This window comes from Pipistrellus hanaki (genome assembly GCF_964339955.1).
Source record: "Pipistrellus hanaki genome assembly, chromosome: 5".
NCBI classification, from domain to species: domain Eukaryota; kingdom Metazoa; phylum Chordata; class Mammalia; order Chiroptera; family Vespertilionidae; genus Pipistrellus; species Pipistrellus hanaki.
The window spans coordinates 39,790,162-39,803,091 of NC_140507.1; the positions used below are offsets into that span (position 1 = coordinate 39,790,162).

Below are 12,930 nucleotides of genomic sequence, written 5' to 3' on the forward strand. Positions count from 1 at the left end.
TAAATATTCTTTATATATTTAAGATTTAAGCCTTTGTTCATTATATTTATTGAAAATATTACTTCATTCTCTGACCAATGCACTCTATTAATGGTATATGATGATGCAATTAGTACTTGATTTTAATATGTTCTACTTTATCACTTTTATCCTTTATATTTCATTATTTTTATGTCATATATATATATACATATCTATATGCACATTATATATAATCTCCAAATTAAACATCTCTATGTTTGTGTATGTATAAATATATATTTCCAAATTGAATGAATATATATACACATCAAAACTAAATACATATACATACTATTGGCCCTGTGCACAGATTCTGCACCAGTGGGGTCCCTTGGCCTGACCTGTGCCCTCTCACAATTGGGGATCCCTAGGTGGATGTTGGACTGCTGGTTTGGCCTGATCCCTGCAGGCCAGGCTGAGAGACCCCACCAGTGCATGAATCCATGTACCAGGCGAGTTTCTGCCCAATCCCACAGGCCAAGCCAAGGGACTCCACCAGTGTATGAATCCATGCACCAGGACTCTAGTATGGATATAAGATATTTGGTTAATATCTTCCCGCCTTCTCCCTCACCCCTTCCCTCTGAGATTCATTAGTCTATTCTATATTTCCATGCCTGTGCTTTGAACATCTGCCCCCTGATGATCAGTGCATGTTATAGCTACTGGTTGAATGGTCTAATGGTTGCTTAGGCTTTTACATATAGATACAGATCCAATATATCTATCATTGAGTATTTTAAAATGAATAAGATATAGCCCTCTCTATATACCTTAAATTTATCTCAATAAAGTTTTGTAATTTTTAAATTCATAAGTCTTGTTTTTGTTATATTTATTCCTAAATAGTTGATAACCTTTCATCTAAAATTATATTGACTATAACTTTCAGTGCAATAATAATAAATTGGTTATCATCTCACTATTAAGCATAATGATTATTAAAATTTGTTTTAATACTTTTTAGTAGAATGTCAGATTAAAAATCTCATGGCCATTTTTAGTTTAGTAAAATTATTTGTTTTACGTCCTAAATAAGTTATGAATTTTTCCAAAGACATTCCTATCTTACCAACTTTATCACTATTTTTACTCTGTGTGTTTTTTGTTAATGTGATGGATTATATTAATCAATTTTTCAATGTTAAACTATTTTTGTATTATTCAAATAAAATTATTCATCATGTATCACCCTGTTTATTTATTAATTCATTTTATTTTTTCATACTTGTGTAATATTTTTCTATGTATTTTTATGAGAAAACATGTAATTTACCTTTATTGTATCAGCTTTGTCAGTTTTTTATAATCAATAATATACTGTCTCTATAAAATGACTTGGAATTAGGATCTCTTTTACATGTAAAGATGGCAAGATTTACTCATAGACTTCATCTAAGTTAAGAGGCAGAAAAGTCAGTGATGATTCCAATGCTTTTACTACTTTTAAAAAGAATTCGGATAAACTGGTGTGTTTTGTGAAATCCTCTTCTAAGTTTTTGTTTGTTTGTTTGATTGTTTTTCCTGCAGTGAAATAAGGAGCAAGGTTATCAGCTAAGAATGGCCATGATGATGTTATGGCTGAACGTGAAGAAGTATGGAATCACCACCCTGGAGATTGGTGAGTTCATTGAATAAAGACTTAGAAGGGAGTGATCATAACTGATGAATAATGGAATCTAAAGTGTGTGTGTGTGTGTGTGTGTGTGTGTGTGTGTGTGTGTGTCTGTGTGTAGCCTCAAAAGTGAAGAAGTATTCCTAGGGAACAGCAAAGAAGTTAAGTGAACATTGAAAATATCTTTGTGTTTTAGGAGATTTTGTTGACGCTAGACCATGAGTTGAAACAGACCATGAGTTGAAATGACAAAATTTTAGGGATTGGTTAGGAAGATAGTGGATTATCCTAAGGTGTGTACTGGATCATGTATCTATATAGTAAGAAATTACTTGAGTCTTGGGATCTGTGTGTTGATAGATTATCAAGAATGAGTCATGATGGGATTACTCCTTATGGTCTATTCAAGAAAAATAAATGTTCAGTTTAAATTGTAGTTCTGTTGTCCTTACTGGTTTGACTCAGTGGATAGAGCATTGCCCTGTGGACTGAAGGATCCCAGGTTCGATTCTGGTCAAGAGCACATACCTGGGTTGCAGTCTCAATCCTCAGTAGGATTCTCTCTCATTAATGTTTTTATCTCTCTATCCCTCTCCCTTCCTCTCTGAAATCAATAAAAATATATTTAAAATAAATTTTAGTTTTGTTTTAGGAAGTGATCTCTTCCTTTGCACTAATAAACTAAACATCATTGGAGGAATTAGTTTTGTAAAAAAGCTAAGAATTTTTTAAATCATCTCATCAACTTTGAGATGATATCTTAGTCCATTTATGCTGCTATAAAATAATGCTATGGATAAGATAGATTATAAACAACAGAGATTGGCTTCTATCAGTTGTAGGGCCTGGGGAGTCCAAAATTAAGACGTCATCAGATTCTGTGTTTTCTAAGGACCTGCTTCAGGGTTCCCAGACTACCATCTCTTCACTGTAATTTCATATAGTAGGAGGGAGGAGGGACCTCTCTGAGACCTCTATTATTAGGACACTAATTTCATTCATGACCTAATCTCTCCTAGAGCTCCCACCTCTAAATATCACTAAATAAGAAATGAAGTATTAACATATGAATTTGAGTATTCTCCAGCTGTTTTCTTGAGGTTCCAATGTTTTGATTTGTCACAATTCATTTTAATTCTCCCTACATCCTTCTAGGTTGTGTCTCCCTGGGGTTTAACCTAGACAATTGGCAGTGACCTTCTTGGCAATTTTCTCCAGCTGTTCCTTTATCTACTTTCTTTATCTGCCAATATAATTCTATTTAGTTTCAGTTTTCCAGAAATCCATTGCTATCTCTGGTCCACTAATGAACTGATCTTTTATTATTAGCATAATCATAGATTTTCTTTTCCCCCCTAGATTTACCTATAATTTATAAACTGTATTTTATTTACATAATTGTGTCTATGGAATGATCGATGGTACTACACAGAACAGATTAAAAATTTCTTTAAAATATAGTATAAAAAGCAGAATTTTCAATTGAATAATTGGGAAACTATTTCAATAAGAGCACCAGGTACTCTTTAGCTCGTTTTTATAATAGTGTAATATACCTGGGACATAAATTTAGCAATTATAACAGAGAGAGAGAGAGAGAGAGAGAGAGAGAGAGAGAGAGAGAGAGAGAGAGAGAGAGAGTATTCAGAGCCTATGGCAAGGCATCACTTACTGTTAGTTTTCTTCTATTGTCTATATTTCTATGAAATAAAACTAAACTTTAGTTATAAAATCAAGCAAAATTTGGTTGTTGGAGATGGTCAAAGTGGTATTTTGATTGGAATACTAATAAACCAGAAGCTTGTTCCTGCTAAACCTCAAGGATACCTTAGAGGAAAACTTTTTGTTTTCTTATAGGTTCAGTGGAACAAGTGAGTAAAGGTACACATTGTCAATGACACCCAGGGGACATATTTTGATGCATACATGGGAGTCAGAGTTTGTGTATGTATGCTTATGTGTAAGTGTATGAGCTAAGTTTGAGAGTTTAGAATTTTTATATTTAGGGAAAGAAACTCTAATAATTAAATAGTGAAATAACCTCTTCTACTTTTTTATCCAAGTAATATGAAATATTTGGTGTTAAGGACTTGAGAATTTTATATTACTTCTTTGTGTATCCAAATTTTATGTGAACATAGAAATGAATATATGTGTATTTTAGAATTGTTCTGAAAATTAAATGACTTTCACCATGGAGTGTACATAAGAATCCAAACTATTAAACATCCCATACGTATTGGTCATTATCTCACATGCTGCCATAAGTCCAATGTGATTTTGGTATTTTCTCTTCCCTTGTTCTTGTTTTTTCTATTTTTAAAACTTTGTTTTTCCTTTTTTGTTACTCTGTGTCCTCTTTTATACCTATCCTATTATTCTGTGTGTCTCTCTCTTTCATGAAGCTTGCCTGGTATCTTCTCAACTCTTCAGCTTATTAAATTCTGCCAAATAAAGTGTCAGATTTATCAGGCAAAGACTGAATCTTTCATAACTGGATGCTTGAGAGGCCAAGGCCATGTATAATTATAACTAGAGAGCTCAAAATTACTGGAGAAAGAGAATAGCAATTTTCATTTAACTAAATTATTCATACATTAAAAGTATGACATATCCTTGAGAATTGCATGAGGTTGAAGGACATTCCTTTGTCCTGATCATTTTGCTGTATTGTTAATTTTTCCAAAGGTCATATGTAAGCTATATGTACCATTCATCCAATTTAATGTTTTTAGAATGTAAATAAATCTAGTTACTCCCATTTTTTTTTAAATTGGCACAAGGTGTCCTTCTGTTAGGAATCTAAAAGGAGTTATGAAAGAAATGCCTTTTAAATATGGAAAAACCCAGTTGTAAACCATGTAAATTTGTAAGTATTTGAAATTAAGTAGCTTATTACTAACACATCATAGACATTGATTTTTAAAGGTTATGAAGGAGGTAAAGCTAAACATATTGGCTTAAAGAACTACATTAAAAATATGAAATGCATTACCATTTGAAGCTTCCTTATCTTTTCTCCAAATTTTTACACTATAAATTATCAAGTCTTAAAAATATGTAACTCTAAAATACATTCATAATTTAAATGAATATAATCAGAACTTGAATTGGCAAATACTTAATTTTGTTTTTAAGAAATTTTAATGTTTAAGTTTAACATACTTATAAAACTGTGGAACAATTTTCTCTTTCAAGAAAAAAAAAATGCAATCAGTGCCCAGTTATCTCTGTAAAGAGTAAATTACTAAGTTTTTTTGTTTTCTCAATAACATATTTAATGTTGTGGAAGGGGAATAATTTAGGTAAAAGTATAAAGAACTATAAGCAAAATAAATAAATAAGCAAACAAATTGCCTGTACTATTGACTTTGCCAAATTTAAAAATATAACCTGAACTAAGTTAGTGTTCTGTGTCTCAATTTCATTGTTTAGAAATTGAAGGATTTGGTCTAGTGATTCTGAAAATTTCCATTGTCTTGAAAATAAGTAAGTTCTATTACAAGCTCAATTACCTCATTATCTTTGATGGTCCAAAGAAAGTGTGATTAGCAAATATATTAAGGTTTTGAGTTGATTTTAGATTGAGTCTTTGATTAATTTCTTAACTTAAAATAGTATCTAGAACAAAGTAGAATATAGAAAGGGTTGTGAAGTAAGCATGAGGAATGGGAAAGCTTTGAATTGTGTCTTTAAATATATTTAGAGATTTATGTTAAGAATTGAAGATCCAAAAATAAAGAGAAATAGCCTTTCTTTAGGCAGACTTAAAGGCTAATAGCTCTTCTTTTATCAGTCCTTATTATGGCCACTTTATCATAATTGTTGAACTAAGAATATCTGTCATCCAAGACAGATATTCTGATTAGCCTAGAGGCCAGAATGATTTATTAAAAATATGGCACTAGTTTTGGTTAAGGTTTCATTTAATCAAAATAGATTACTGAAAAGTGTCAACATTCTTTTTTATTCAGCTTTTACCTTAACAAATTTGAAACTTACAGATGACAACAACATTATTTTGAAATGTCCACACGTCAGAAGAAAATGTGAACAAGTATAAATATAGAAATGCTCTCTGTGGTAATACTAAAATTTATATTTTATTTAGAATAGTAGATTAGTACCAAATATCCAAGAACTTTAAAACATTATAGCCACTTAACCAGCTGAAGAAGATAAAGCTCCAATGCTTTAAAAAATAGTAATAAGGTCAGGAATTATTAGTACCTCCCTTTTAGCCTGGTGACAGGAACCTTAATCAGGGTATAGAGGAGACCTAAAATTTCCAGATGGATGAGCTTGCCATGTTAATGCATAATAATATTGTACCTTGTTTATTGAAGACTTTATGCCTACAACTTAAACCCCACAATAAAAAAACTAGGTAAGGACCAGGGAAGGCAGTTAAATTTCCATCTGACAGAACCTGCCTATCAGTAATCCATAAGCCAAGACCCTCATGTGAATGCGGCTTTAAAGTACAGATTGAAAACAAAATGTTAACTAGAAGTAAAGATTTGAAGATTTAAAAGAGATTGAGACAATTATTGATAAGGGGTAAGATTTAGCATGTAAATGTAAGATATAAATATGACCTCCTTTGAAAATGAAAGAAGTAGAAAACACAAATAATGGTTTGGAATAGATTTAAAGTGATAGAGACAGATCAGGCCTTACCTAAGGACAGTTGAAAGTGAAGCCTTACTCCAGATTTCTTCTTGTTTGGACAAGAGGAATGAATGCAGTAATGAAATAAACGTAATAGAGATTATGAGTAAAAAGGCATGAGGTTACTTTCTATGACAAAATCATGTCATTCTTTAGAAAAAAAAAGAGAAAGAAGGAGAAGAGGAAAGAAAAGGAAGAAAATAGAAAGAGGAAGAGCATTGGTAAAAGGGAAAAAAAAAAAGCAATTCTTGGATCTCACAAATACATGCGTAATTTTCAGCATTTGCTTTAGTCAAGTGATCCAGAGGAAGAACTAATAGAGAGAGAGAGAGAGAGAGAGAGAGAGAGAGAGAGAGAGAGAGAGAGAGAGAGAGAGAGGCTCTCTGCTGGGTAGTTCCTTCTTGTGGAGGTCAACATTTTTTTCCTATTCAGGCCTTCAAATGATTGGATGAGGCCTAAGTACATGATGGAGGGCAATCTGCTTTACTCAAATGCAACCAATTTAAATGCTAGTCTAGTGCAAAAAAACAGCCTCATGGAAACGTTTGAAAAGTTTGATCTCATGTATGAGCACAATGGTTCAACCAAGGTGACACATAAAATGAGCTCTCAGCCCATAACTCCCTGCGCTCGCCCCTCCCGTCCTCTTTCCGCCATCGGTCTGTGCCGCCACAATGGTGCGCATGAATGTCCTGGCTGATACTCTGAAGAGCATCAACAGTGCCGAAAAGTGAGGCAAACGCCAGGTTCTCATTAGGCCGTGCTCCAAAGTCATCGTCCGGTTTCTGACTGTGATGATGAAGCATGGTTACATTGGCGAATTTGAAATTATTGATTACCACAGAGCTGGGAAAATTGTTGTGAACCTCACAGGCAGGTTGAACAAGTGTGGAGTAATCAGCTCCAGATTTGATGTGCCACTCAAAGATCTAGAAAAATGGCAGAACAACTTGCTTGGTTGGTTTCCCGTCAGTTTGGTTTCATTGTACTGACCACCTCAGCAGGCATCATGGACCATGAAGAAGCAAGATGAAAACACACAGGAGGGAACATCCTGGGATTCTTTTTCTAGGGATGTAATGCATATGTGGAAATAAAATGCCTCACAGGAAAAAAAAAATGAGCTATCTCAGGATTACTTCTGAAAATGGACATATATTAAATGAAGCAGTGTTAATAGAATCATATTCTTCTGGCTCTGCCTCTTATAAACAGTGAAACAAGCTATTCTACCTCTCTATTTCTTTTCTGCTGTTGGTAATGATAAACCCTATTTAATGGTGTTCTGAAGACTCTATGTGTTCATCTATATGTAGTCCCAGGCATGCAGTAGATGATATATATATATTTACCTCTCATTATATTATGTTATTAATATGCATACAATGTCATCATTATCATTATTATTGCAGTGATATACGTCACTGCTTGAGGTAAAGCCTTTTTTTGGACGAACATTGGAAGTGAAGCATGTATTTGAAAGATGATTCAAAATGGAGAGTTTAATTGACATTTTGAAAAGAAAAACATTAAAGTTTGACTTTTAGGATCAATTTACCCAAATTAATCAAATTAATTTAAATGAGGCCATGCATTTAATTTCTTTCTATGTGAATATTGACAGTGTGTGACTTCTCAGTAGATTTTTGCTACGCTTCTCTATTCTCTGAGGTATCAACATATTTCAAACTGTAACAGAGAATTCTTATTTTAAAATCTATACCTTCTTAAGTATTTACTAATGCATAATGTTTTTGTTTTTTTTCTCTAAGTGTCTTATGATATTTAAGTACAGTCACTGGGAAAACCAGCTTTACCCAAGACAGTGAATTATTTTAATTCAGTTCTCAAGATTTCCTAAGATATTTGAGATAATTATTATTTTTTTTTGTTTGTTTTTGTTTTTGTTTTTGTTTTTAATAAGTTTTTATTTTTCATATTATTACAAATGTTCCTTCCCCCCCCCGCCCCCACCATTGCTCTCCTCCACCAGGTTCCCACCCCACCCTCTGCCCTTTCCCCTCTCCCCATTGTCCTCATCCATAGGTGCACAGTTTATGTTCAGTCTCTTCCCACGCCCCCCTCTCCCCTTTTCCCCAAGAATCATCAGTTCACTCCCCTTCCATACCTCTGATTCTATTATATTCAACAGTTAATATTGTTCATCAGATTTTTTTAATTTCCTTGGTTTTTAGATTCACTTGTTGATAATTACGTATTTGTTGTTCATAATTTTTATCTTTGTTTACTTTCTCTTCTGAAAGAACCCCCTTCAGCAATTCATATAATTCTGGTTTGGTGGTGATGAACTCCTTTAGCTTTTTTTTATTAGTGAAGCTCTTTATCTGGCCTTCGATTCTGAGTGATAGCTTTGCTGGGTAGCTTATTTTTGGCTGTAGGTTCTTGCTATTCATCACCTTGAATATTTCTTGCCATTCCCTTCTGGCCTGCATGGTTTCTGTTGAGAAGTCAGCTGACAATCGTATAGGTGCTCCTTTATAAGTTACTACCTTCTTTGCTCTTGCTTCTTTTAATATTCTCTCTTTATCTTTTGCTCTTGGAATTTTAATAATGATGTGTCTCGGTGTGGTCCTCTTTGGATTCCTTTTGTTTGGAGTTCTGTGCGCTTCCTGGACTTGTAAGTCAAATTCTTTCACCAGGTGGGGGAAGTTTTCTGTCACTATTTCTTTCAGTATGTTTTCGATATCTTGCTCTGTCTCATCTTCTGGAACCCCCATAATTCTGATGTTGGTTCGCTTGAAGTTGTCCCAGAGGTTTCTTACATTATCTTCAATTTTCTGGATTCTCTTGCCTTCTAGCTTCTGTGGAGGAGTGTCTTCTGGCTCTTTATGTTCCAAATCTTTGACTTGATTCTTGCGATCTTCCCTTCTGTTTTTAGGACTCTGTAGAATATTTTTTATTTCAGACAATGTATTCTTTATTTCTTGTTGATCCCTTATCATTTCTTGTTGACTCCTTATTAATTCTAGTTGATCTCTTTTCATATCCTCATAGGCCTTATCCATCTTTTCTAGGAAATTCTTGAAAAACCTTATAAGCGTAGATTTGAACTCTATATCCAGACGCTTTTTGTCCTCCATTTCTCTCGTTTGTGATCTATTTTCTTGTCGCATTTCGCAGTTACAGACGGGACGTGGTTTCAGGGTGGAGCCTGCAGCTTTGGCTTCCGTCAGCCCCGCCCTCTGCGGGTCCTTCAGTGCTCGCTGCCGGCGCCTCTGAGAGAAAGGTGCCCTCGATTTTCGCCTGCTGCCAAACAGTCTATGCTCTCCCCCAATGAGCCCGGTATTGGGGTTCAGTTCAGTTGGAAGTGGAGTTGGAGGTGGCGTTCACAGCAGTCTGGAGCCCCAGTCTCCTTCCCGTCAGGGCAATCCCGCGGCACAGCCGGCCGTCCCTTCTCTGGGGGCAGTGAGTGCGCCTCCGGGACCTCCTTTCTCCGCTTCCCCGGGTACCGCCTTACAGCCCAGCTCCCTATGGCTGAGCCTGAGTCCCCGGGGTCTGGCCCAGAACTGGGGTTCAGAGCAGTCAGGGGCCCAGCACAGTCGGAGTTTTCTCTCCTTCCCGCTAGGGAACGCCCGCCAGGCACTCGGCCTCCCTCCTCTCCGGCTCCGTCCTCTCCGCGCGCTGCGTGTCTCCGTACCTTAGGCTTTTACAGCTCCTCCGTGCTTCCTTCTGGTTTTCTCCTTGCTTCTTGTTGTAGGATTTCCAGTCAGTCGACTTTCCTGTAGTTCTGGGTAATGTCCATTTTATATTTTAGTTGTATTTTATTAAAATTGTTGTGTGCGGCTGCGGCTAGTTGCCTACCCGAGCAGCCATCTTGGATTCCTCCTCGAGATAATTATTTTAATTCAGTTCTCAAGATTTCCTAAGATATTTTAATTCAGTTCTCAAGATTTCCTAAGATATTTCATTTCCTAAGAATGAAAGGGAATAGGCAATGGGGAGATAAGGACAAATATGTAATAGCTTATTCAATAAAATAATTTTTTTAAAAAATTAAAGGGAATAAAACACATTTGTCAACTTAGGAAAATGTCTAGATATTGACTTTAATTTATAAATATTTATTTTATTAGCATCAGGTGAGAAAATATATTTTATTTTTATTTTTTCTTCATTTTATTAAATGTTTCCATCACCATTTATCCCCCCTATAACCTCTTCCACTTCCACCTCCCCCTTGCATGCACCACACTGTTGTCCATGTTCATGAGTTCTTTCCTTTTTTTTTTCCTTTTTACCCCATACAGAGCCCTCTACCTGCTCTTTATTTATGACTGTGTGTCTATTTTGCTTATTATATTAGTTCAATTTTTCAATATGTAAGCATTGTGGTTTTTTTGTCTTAAGAAATTCTCTCTTGCCGAAACCGGTTTGGCTCAGTGGATAGAGCGTCTGCCTGCGAATTGAAAGGTCCTGGGTTCGATTCCTGTTAAGGGCATGTACCTTGGTTGCGGGCACATCCCCAGTACGGGGTGTGCAAGAGGCAGCTGATCGATGATTCTCTCTCATCAATGTTTCTAACTCTCTATCCCCCTCTCTTCCTCTCTGTAAAAAAATCAATAATAATAAAAAAAATTCTTAAAAAAAAAAAAAAAAGAAAGAAATTCTCTCTTATGTGTTCTCTCTTTAGATTAATAGTTTTTTTCTTTCACTTTAGGTTTTTATTAATTCATAAGATAATTTAATTAAAGATTAAAATGTAAATAACATGACATCAATTAAATATCCCACTTATATAAGATCCAACATTTATATACTACTAGTGGCCTGGTGCACAAAACTCAAGCACGAGGGGTGGAGGGTGTCCTTCAGCCTGGCCTGCACCCTCTCCAATCTGGGAACACTGGCTCCTAACCATTCACCTGCCTGCCTGCCTTATTGCCCCTAACCATTCTGCCTGCCAGTCTTCTTGCCCCCAACTCCCCCCCCCTCCAGCCTGCTTGCCCCCAAATGCGCCCCTGCCAGCCTGATTGCCTCTAGCCACTCTGCCTAACAGCCTGCTCACCAACTGGCCCCCTGCCAACCTGCTCACCCCCAACTGTCCTCCCATGCTGGCCTGATGGCTCCCAATTGCCCTCCCCTCCTGGCCTGATCACCCCTAACTGTCTCTGTCTCAGCCCTGCCACCATGGCTTTATCCGGAATGACATCCAGGTCTAGACTAATTAGCATATTACCCTTTTATTAGTATAGATGTGTGTATAGATATGCAAGAAGCATGTTTGTATTGGGGAGGTTAACTAGGGCACCAATTCTAGAAAGCTATTTGTCAGTAGCTTGTATATTTAGAACTATTCCAGCATATGTCCGGGAAAACACAAAATAATATGGATTGCAATGCTATTTGTGATAGTAAAAATGTAGAAACCATCCAAGTGTTTACCATTGGTTGAAGGGGTAAGTGAATTATTATATAATAGAGGCTCAGTGAACAGATCTGTGCACTGGTGGGTGCCCTTGGCCTGGCTTGTGCCCTCTCACAATCCAGGACCCTGTCTGCACATGATCAAGCATGGGAGGGACTGCAGGAGGACTCTAGGGTGTATCAGGCCCACTCGCCCAACCAAATTGGCCCCACCCCAGCAGCTAGCTAACCTACCAGTCAGAGCATCTTCCCCCTGGTGGCCAGTGTGCATCATAATGACTGGTCATACAGTCAAACAAGCAGTTTGACACTTAGCATCTTAGGCTTTTATTATATAGGATGCTATCTATTTCACATACGTCAAAAATGTAAATTTTAGAGAAATAAAACTCAGTTATATAAATTAGGATCACAGAGCCTGGAATAGTTGATTTTTTGTTTTCCTAATAGACATTGTATATAGAGAACAGAGAGAATAAAGATTACCTTTGCTAAGTCACCACATAATGTGAGAGAGATTTGATATTAATAACCATACCATGCATTAATAGAAAAAACATTTTTTTTTATTTATTATAAGCCCAACAGTTGTAAAGTGGCTGCTAAAGGACAAAAAAGAAAAGAAAATATTGGAAAAATTATTAAAGGCACTCTAAGACAAGATTACCTGGCACAGGAGTATTTGGGTTGCAAAAAAATTATAATAGTAATCTGATTGTATTTAACCAGGTCAAAGTCTGGACTGAAGTATATCATTGTCAGAATTAGAGGGAAATTGTAGTGCATTTTAATATTCTTAAATTTTTTAATTAAATTTAGAGGGGTTTGAGGGCATATGAAACCATAAAGAGCCCTTGTAAGGTCTTACAGGAAGTAATAGCTTAATTAATGGTGTAGAATGGTAATATTTGGCCAGGCCCCAAGGTTCTTTGGAACCTGATATTAAGGCAGCTAAAGACATGAGTTCAATGCCTTGAGGAACTTGTAACTATGTTCCGTAGGCACAGGCTTTCCTAATTGTACTTCAAGGCATCTCTGATTCATGCCACTCATCCCAGAGAATGGAGCACAGGGGTGGGAATGAATCACTGCTTTGGGAAATTAAAGATAATGGAACAGGCACCCTGGTGGCATTATAAAGGTAATGACTACCTAAGAGAAAATCCCTAGTACTTTTTCAAAAGCTAATATTTCTTTCTTTCATCTTATAGTTTTGTTTAGGTTTTATTTTGTTTGTT

The 12,930-nt window shown here is 36.0% G+C and overlaps 1 pseudogene across 1 annotated transcript; it reads left to right on the plus strand.

Moving 5' to 3' along the window:
• Positions 1–6,966: 6,966 nt before the first annotated feature.
• LOC311623915 (small ribosomal subunit protein uS8-like) lies at positions 6,967–7,379 on the plus strand (annotated as a pseudogene). The gene has a single exon. The product of its transcript is annotated as a small ribosomal subunit protein uS8-like (transcript).
• The last annotated feature ends 5,551 nt before the right edge of the window (positions 7,380–12,930 follow it).